This window comes from Canis aureus, chromosome 22 (assembly GCF_053574225.1).
Source record: "Canis aureus isolate CA01 chromosome 22, VMU_Caureus_v.1.0, whole genome shotgun sequence".
Classification (NCBI taxonomy): Eukaryota; Metazoa; Chordata; class Mammalia; order Carnivora; family Canidae; genus Canis; species Canis aureus.
Window position 1 is genome coordinate 50331146 of NC_135632.1, and position 7757 is coordinate 50338902.

Below are 7757 nucleotides of genomic sequence, written 5' to 3' on the forward strand. Positions count from 1 at the left end.
TCAGATGTTAAAAAAGCTAAGAAAAAAAATCACAAGCTACCCTGAGACCCTATAACCTATACTCATTCTCTACTTTTGATAATGTCATTTTTTAGCAAAAATCATCATTAAAATTTTGCAAAACAATAACTATAGCTGGTATTTCACAAGGTTGTACAAACTTCACCATTATCCATTTGCAGAATTTTTTTCTTTCATCATCTCAAAAAGAGAGATGATGATTTTCTTTTGTTTTTTACAATTGCATCTAGATTTTTAAAAATATAGTTTATTGAAGCATAAATTGACATACAATGCTACATTGGTTTTAGGTGTGCAACATATTCATTCAACAACTCTATATACTATGCTCACCACAAGTGTGGCTCCCATCTGTCCCCATACAAGGCTATTACAATATCATTGACTATATTCCCTATGGTGTGTCTTTCAGCCCTATGACTTATTCATTCCAAAACTGTCTCCTTCACCCATTTTGCCCATCCTCCCAACTCCCTTCCTTCTGGCAATCACCAGTTTGTTCTCTGTATTTATGGGTCTGTTTCTGCCTTTTTTGTGTGTATTAGCCTTGTTTTTTAGATTCCACATATAAGTAAAACATACAGTATTTGTCTTTCTCTGTCTGATTTCTTTCACTTAGCTTAATACCCTCTAGGTCCATCAATGTTGTTGCAAATGGCAAGATTGCATCCTTTTTTATGGCCGAGTAATAATCCATTGTGTATGGAATATAACATGGAATATTGTCATACCTTCTTTATCCATTCACTTATTGACAGACATTTAGATTGCTTCCATGTCTTGGCTATTATAAATAATGCTGCAATAAACACGGGGGTACATATATCTTTTTCAATTCATGCTTTTGTTTTGTTTGCATAAATACCCAGTAGTAGAATTAATGGGTTGTACGATACTTCTTCTTTTTTTTTACTTTAAACAAATTTTTGTTACACAAAGGTTGTCACAAATGTGGATATTTCTCTACTTTTTTCATCTACTTTGTACACAATTATTCTTACTCTCCACAGAATGGCTACTTCTGAGCTTCTCATCTAGTGATGGCAAGCACTAAAATCCTGATTTTAACAGAATAGTAGTAAAAACGCCTCAGTGATTTAAGTTGAAAGTAGTACTTTGGTACATGGCTCTTGTACTCAGTTACCAGGAATGTACAAATATCTTTTTATTCAAAAGCACAAAGCAAATTATCTGTAGGTATGGACAGTGACAGCAGTAAACCATCATATGCTGTCAATTGAAACCAGTAAACTGATGGTTACAGTGATTTTCTTAAACATCAGGCAGCCTTTTCTTCAGTCATTTCCTTCAACGGACTTCTCTGGTTATCGTTGAGGAGCTCTGCCTTGAGCTTCCTCTCACAGTTCATTAGTAATGGTAAAGCACTATTCTAGGAATTAGAAAATGTCACCATGCATACCATCTCCCATTCTACCCATTCTGCCCACTCCTAGGTCTTTCTCTTCTTTGGGAACCCTGGTGACTACAACTTCTGCTGTGATTAATAGGCTACTCCAGCAGCATCCAAGAAAGGTTCTTACAACCTTAGTTGAATCAATGATTCCTTTTTTCCATTATATTCACAAAATCTTCAAGCACAGCATCATAACCAATTTCTGAGGAAGGTCACATAATTTTCTCAACTATCCATGATCCTTCCACACCTACATTCTTAGCAATAGTCACTGCAGGAATTTTGAGTACTCATTTAATAATTTCTATACCAATTTTTTATTTATTTTTTTTTTTTATTTTTTTTTTTATGGTTTGATGGGTTTTTTTTTTTTTTTTTTTTTTTTTTTTATTGGTGTTCAATTTACTAACATACAGAATAACACCCAGTGCCCGTCACCCATTCACTCCCACCCCCCGCCCTCCTCCCCTTCTACCACCCCTAGTTCGTTTCCCAGAGTTAGCAGTCTTTATGTTCTGTCTCCCTTTCTGATATTTCCCACACATTTCTTCTCCCTTCCCTTATTTTCCCTTTCACTATTATTTATATTCCCCAAATGAATGAGAACATATAATGTTTGTCCTTCTCCGACTGACTTACTTCACTCAGCATAATACCCTCCAGTTCCATCCACGTTGAAGCAAATGGTGGGTATTTGTCATTTCTAATAGCTGAGTAATATTCCATTGTATACATAAACCACATCTTCTTTATCCATTCATCTTTCGTTGGACACCGAGGCTCCTTCCACAGTTTGGCTATCGTGGCCATTGCTGCTAGAAACATCGGGGTGCAGGTGTCCCAGCGTTTCATTGCATTTGTATCTTTGGGGTAAATCCCCAACAGTGCAATTGCTGGGTCGTAGGGTATACCAATTTTTTAATCTCCATTAGCTGGGGTTACTGAATGCAAGGCTAGAGTGCACTGAAGCAGGGCACAGCCCCTTGCCAGAACAATGCCTTTTTCAGCAGCAGCTTGTATAGCACCGAGGGCACCCGTAACTTTTTTTCTTTTCATTCACTTCAACATCACTTGTTCCACCAATCTTCAGCACAGCTACTCAGAGAGGGTTTTGCCAGATGTACATTCAGTTTTTCCTTTTCATATTCACTTGTTGAAATATCTAACTACTCAATGATTTCTTTTTAAAAAAAATAAGATTTTATTTATTTATTCAGGACAGACATACACAGAGAGAGAAGCAAAGACACAGGCAGAGGGAGAAGCAGGCTCCATACAGGGAGCCCGACATGGGGACTCTATCCCCGGTCTCCAGAATCAGGCCCTGGGCTGAAGGTGGCGCCAAACCATTGGGTCACCGGGGCTGCCCCTCAATGATTCCTTGAGTACATTTTTCAATTTGAAATGTGCTTGTCATCTTTTCCTTTCAAGAGCATAGCATCAACTCTAGTCACAATGGCCTCTCTAACTTCTCCTAAAGCATGAAGCTGAACATCTGCAAGATTTGGTCAATCCTTCTCCAAATACTGCACCACCAGTACAGTAGCCCTATGTTTAAGCTGGTTCTCTCTATTGTTGCCAAAACCTGGAGTTTTGAGTGCTACAGCCTAAAGACCAAATTTTAGCCTACTCAAAACCACTGTACTTAGAGTGTTTCCATCAATATCTTCAGCAGTTATGACTAACAGCTTACACTGCCCATAGGCAATTTCAAGAGCAGGTATAATGGATAAGACACTAAAAATTTTCTTTTCACTCAGGAGAACATAGGCATCTCAGAATTCATATTCCTGACCCTTTGATGTATTAATAAAGCACAGAAAAATATAACCTCAATAAAACATCATACCTTCAATAATTTCTAATTAATCATTTAGTGTTTTTCTATCTTTACTGTGACGACACCCTCTCTTCAAACCATTTTCATTGTATCAGAAATGATGTTGCCAATTTCTTAGTGTCCATTTGCAGAAATCATAACAACTTGAGCAATTTCTTAAAGGGTTGTTACACGTTTAGACTACTTAGATTCAGCAATTATAGCATCAACAGCTACCATTTCCACAGGACTAGCACCTTTTCTAATCTTCTTAAAGCCTTCCTTGGCTTTAAGTGTGCTAGTACAGTAGCAGTAGTGGTGCCATCCCCAGCCTCTTCATTTGTATTACTGGCAACATCTTGAACAAGTTTAGCACCAATATTCTTATATTTATCTTCTTATCTATATTTATCTTTTAAGTTAGTGGACTTTGCAACACTATCTGTTGTTACTTTGGGACTTACCCAATTCTGTTTAATAACCACTGTTCTTCCCTTTGGCCCCATATTAATGGCTACAGCATAGGCTAAAAGGTCTGCATTTTCTTGCATTAAGGCTCAAATTTTGGCATAAGCCCAAGTGAGATAAGGAGCCAGTGCCCTCTCTGGACACTGGCCTAATTTGGCAAAAGACTGTGTATAATCAAAGTGTTTCTGTGGGGCAGCAGTAGGGGGTGCTTGAAGCTATAGGAGGTGAGTGAGGAATAGAAGGATAGAATGCATGGCATATATGGCCAGAATTGTATATTTCTGTTAGTACTCTCCTACTGTTTTCCACAGTGGCTGCACCAATTTACATTCCCACCAACAGTGTATGAGGATTCCTTTCTCTCCACATCCTCACCAACACTTGTTATTTCTTTTGGATACTAGCCATTCTGACAGGTGTAAGGTGATATCTTGTAGTTTTGATTTGCATTTCTCTGATGACTAGTGATATTGAGCATCTTTTCATATGTTGGCCATCTGTGCGACTTCTTTGGAAAAGTGTCTATTCAGGTCGTTTGTCCATTTTTAGTCAAATTATTTGTGTGTTTTTTTTTTTTTTGGTTTTGAGTTACATAAGTTCTTTATATATCTTGGATATTAATCCCTTATGTATCACTTGCAAATATCTTTTCCCATTCGGTAGGTTGCTTTTTTGTTTAATTGATAGTTTTCTTCACCATGCAATATCTTTTTATTTTGGCATATTCTCAATAGTTTATTTTTGCCAGAAAGAAACTCTTTACCCCTTGACCAATAATTCCCTATTCCTTTCTCTCCTCAGCCCATAGTAACCTTTCATCTACTTTCATCTCTGTAAATTTGTTATTCTAGTTACCGCATACAGGTGGAACATATTTTCCTTTTTGTATCTGACTTTAGGGTTGAGTAATATTATATATATATTTTGTTTATCCATGCATCTTATGATGGACAGTTGAGTTTTTCCATCTTTTGGCTATTGTGAATAATGCTGATATATACACTGGCATACAAGTATCTGTTTGAGTTCCCGCCCTCAGTTCCTTGGGGTATACACCTAGATGTGGAATTGCTGTATCATGTGGTAAATCTAGGTTTAATATTTTGAGGAACTATCAAAAAACTTTCCACAGAAGCCATACCATTTTTATTCCCACCAGCAATACACAGGGTCCAATTGTTCCAAATCCTCAAAAACACCGGTTATTTTATTTTTGTTTGTTTATAGTATGTGTGTTCATTTATAACAGGTGTGAAGTGGTATCCCATTATGATTTTTTATTTCCATTTCTCTAATAACTAGGGTTGTTGAACATTTTTTTATGTGCTTTTGGTCATTTGTATGTCTTCTTTAAAGAAATGTCTATTCAAGTCTTTTACCAATTTTTGAATTGGGCCATTTGTTTTTATGTTGTTGAGTTCTTCATATAATCCCATATCACATATATGATTTGCAAATGTATTCTGCACTCTGTAGGTTGTTTTTCCACTCTCTGAGTACTGTGCTATAATGCACAAAAGCTTTTGATTTTGGTGAATTTACCTATTTTTCTTTTGTTACCTATGTTTTTGGTATTATAACCAAAACCCATAGTCAAATCCAATGTTATGAAATCATAGCAGCTTTTTATGAGAAAGAAAAATGACTTTTGGAATTTTGTCAATTGCCAACAACAACAACAAACTTTAAAACAGGCATGAATGTTTTAATTCTGTGATGTAGGAATGTTGAAATTTAAGGATGGAAATATTAATTTTTTAAAAAAGCAGGAGTGGCTATATCAATAACAGACAAAATGAACTTCAGAACAAATAAAATTACTAGAGAAAAAGAGGGAAGGTATGTGATGATAAAAAGATCAAGCTACACAAAGACATAACAATGCTAAGTGTGTATGCACCAAATCACAGAGTCTCAAAATATATGCAATAAAATCTGATAAAGTTTAAAGGGGAAATAGACAAATCTGCAAATGTAGTTGGAGGCTTCAATATTCCTTTCTCAGTAAAGGATAGAATTACTAGACAGAAACTCATTAAGGACATAGAAGAATTTAACAACATCATCAATTTACAGAATCTAATTGACATTTATAGAACACACCATTCAACAATAGCAGAATACACTTTTTTTTTTCAAAAGCCCATGGGACATTCACCAAGATAGACCATATCTTGGTTCATAATACAAACTCTAACAAGCTTAAAAAATGGAATCATACAGAGTTTGTTCTTTGACCATAACAGAATCAAATAAAAATCAATAACAGAAAGATAACAGAAAAATCTCCAAACACTTGGAAATTAAACAACATGCTTCTCAAAAGGAAAATTTTAGTATCTTATAACTGAATGAGAATGAAAACACAACATGTCAAACAATGTGAGACATAATTTAAAGCAGTGTCAAGAGGGAAATTAATAGCAGTAAATGCGTGAGGAAACACCAAAATAATTTCCACAGAAGCTGGACCAAATAGGAAAGATTTCAAACCAATAATGTAATTTCCTATCTCAGAAAACTAGAAAGTTAAAGCAAAATAAATTCAAAGCAAATAGAAGGAAAGGAAAAATGAAGATAAAAATAAATATGAATAAAATTGAAAATAAGAACATAATTGAGAAAGATCAATGAAACTGACAAAAATTAAAATGGAGAAGACATAAATCACTTATGAATGAAATTAGGCATATTGCTACAAATATTGCAGTCATTAAAAATAACGAGAATACTATGAACAACTTCATGCTCAGTTTCCTAAAAGAAATTTGAAAGCTTAGAGAAAATGAATCAAGTTACTGAAAAACATAAACTACCAAAATGCAGCTAAGATCATCTGAATTGTCATATAACCATTAAAGAAATCAAATTCATCAACAAAAACTTATTTAAAAATTTCCAGGCCCAAATGGTTTCACTCAAGGACTCTACATAATATTGAAGAAGAATTAACACCAATTTTATACAATCTCTTCCAGAAAACAGGAGAGAGCAATTCTCAATTCATTTTAGGAGGCTGATACCAAAACCAAGCAAAAGCAGTACAAAAAAAGAAAAGTTTGGGCAGCCTGGGTAGCTCAGCGGTTTAGTGCCACCTTCGACCCAGGGCATGATCCTGGAGACCCGGGATGGAGTCCCACATTAGGCTCCCTGCATGGAGTCTGCTTCTCCCTCTGCCTGTGTCTCTACCTCTCTGTCTCATGAATAAATACATAAAATCTTAAAAAAAAAAAAAAGAAAAGCTTATGTCAATATCACTCTTCTAAAAAAAAAAAAAGATTCTATTTATTCATGAGAGAGAGAGAGAGGCAGAGACACAGGCAGAGGGAGAGGCAGGCTCCATGCAGGGAACCCCACGTGGGACTCCATCCCGGGTCTCCAGGATCCCACCAGGGGCTGAAGGTGGCACTAAACCGCTGAGCCACCAGGTCTGCCCCAATATCACTCTTGAACTTAGGTGCAAAAATATTCAACAAAATGTTAGCAAACTGAACTTAAGTATGTATAAGAATTACACACCATAACCAAGTGGGATTTATTCCACATGTGCAAAACTTGTACATCATTCAAAAATCAATCAGTTGTATCAATTCATCACATCATATAATCATATCAATTGGTGCAGAAAAGACATTTGACAAATTCCAACACCTATTAATTATGAAAACTCTAATCAAGTTAGGAATGGAGGAGAATTACCTCTACTTGTTAAAAAGCATCTGCAAAACCTTACAACTAATAACATACCTAAAGGTGAAAGACTAAATGCTTCCCCCTAAGATCAAGAGAAAACAAGGATTCTGTTCTCACCACTCTTACCCAGTAGAATGCTGGAAGTTCTAGCCACTAAAATAAGACAAGAAAAAAAAAAAAAAAGGTACACAGATTGGAAAGGAAGAAATAAAACTGGCTATCTTTGCAAATGGCATGATGGTTTATAGAGAAAATTCCTAGGCCACCAAAATATTCCTAGAACTAATCCAGAAATTCAGCAAAGTTGCAAGATATAAAATGAATTCATGAATTCAGTTGTAT

General features: G+C 35.6%; 1 pseudogene; it reads right to left on the reverse strand.

The window, feature by feature from the left end:
* Positions 1-1371: 1371 nt before the first annotated feature.
* Positions 1372-5313, reverse strand: LOC144293598 (60 kDa heat shock protein, mitochondrial-like; annotated as a pseudogene).
* Positions 5314-7757: the final 2444 nt, after the last annotated feature.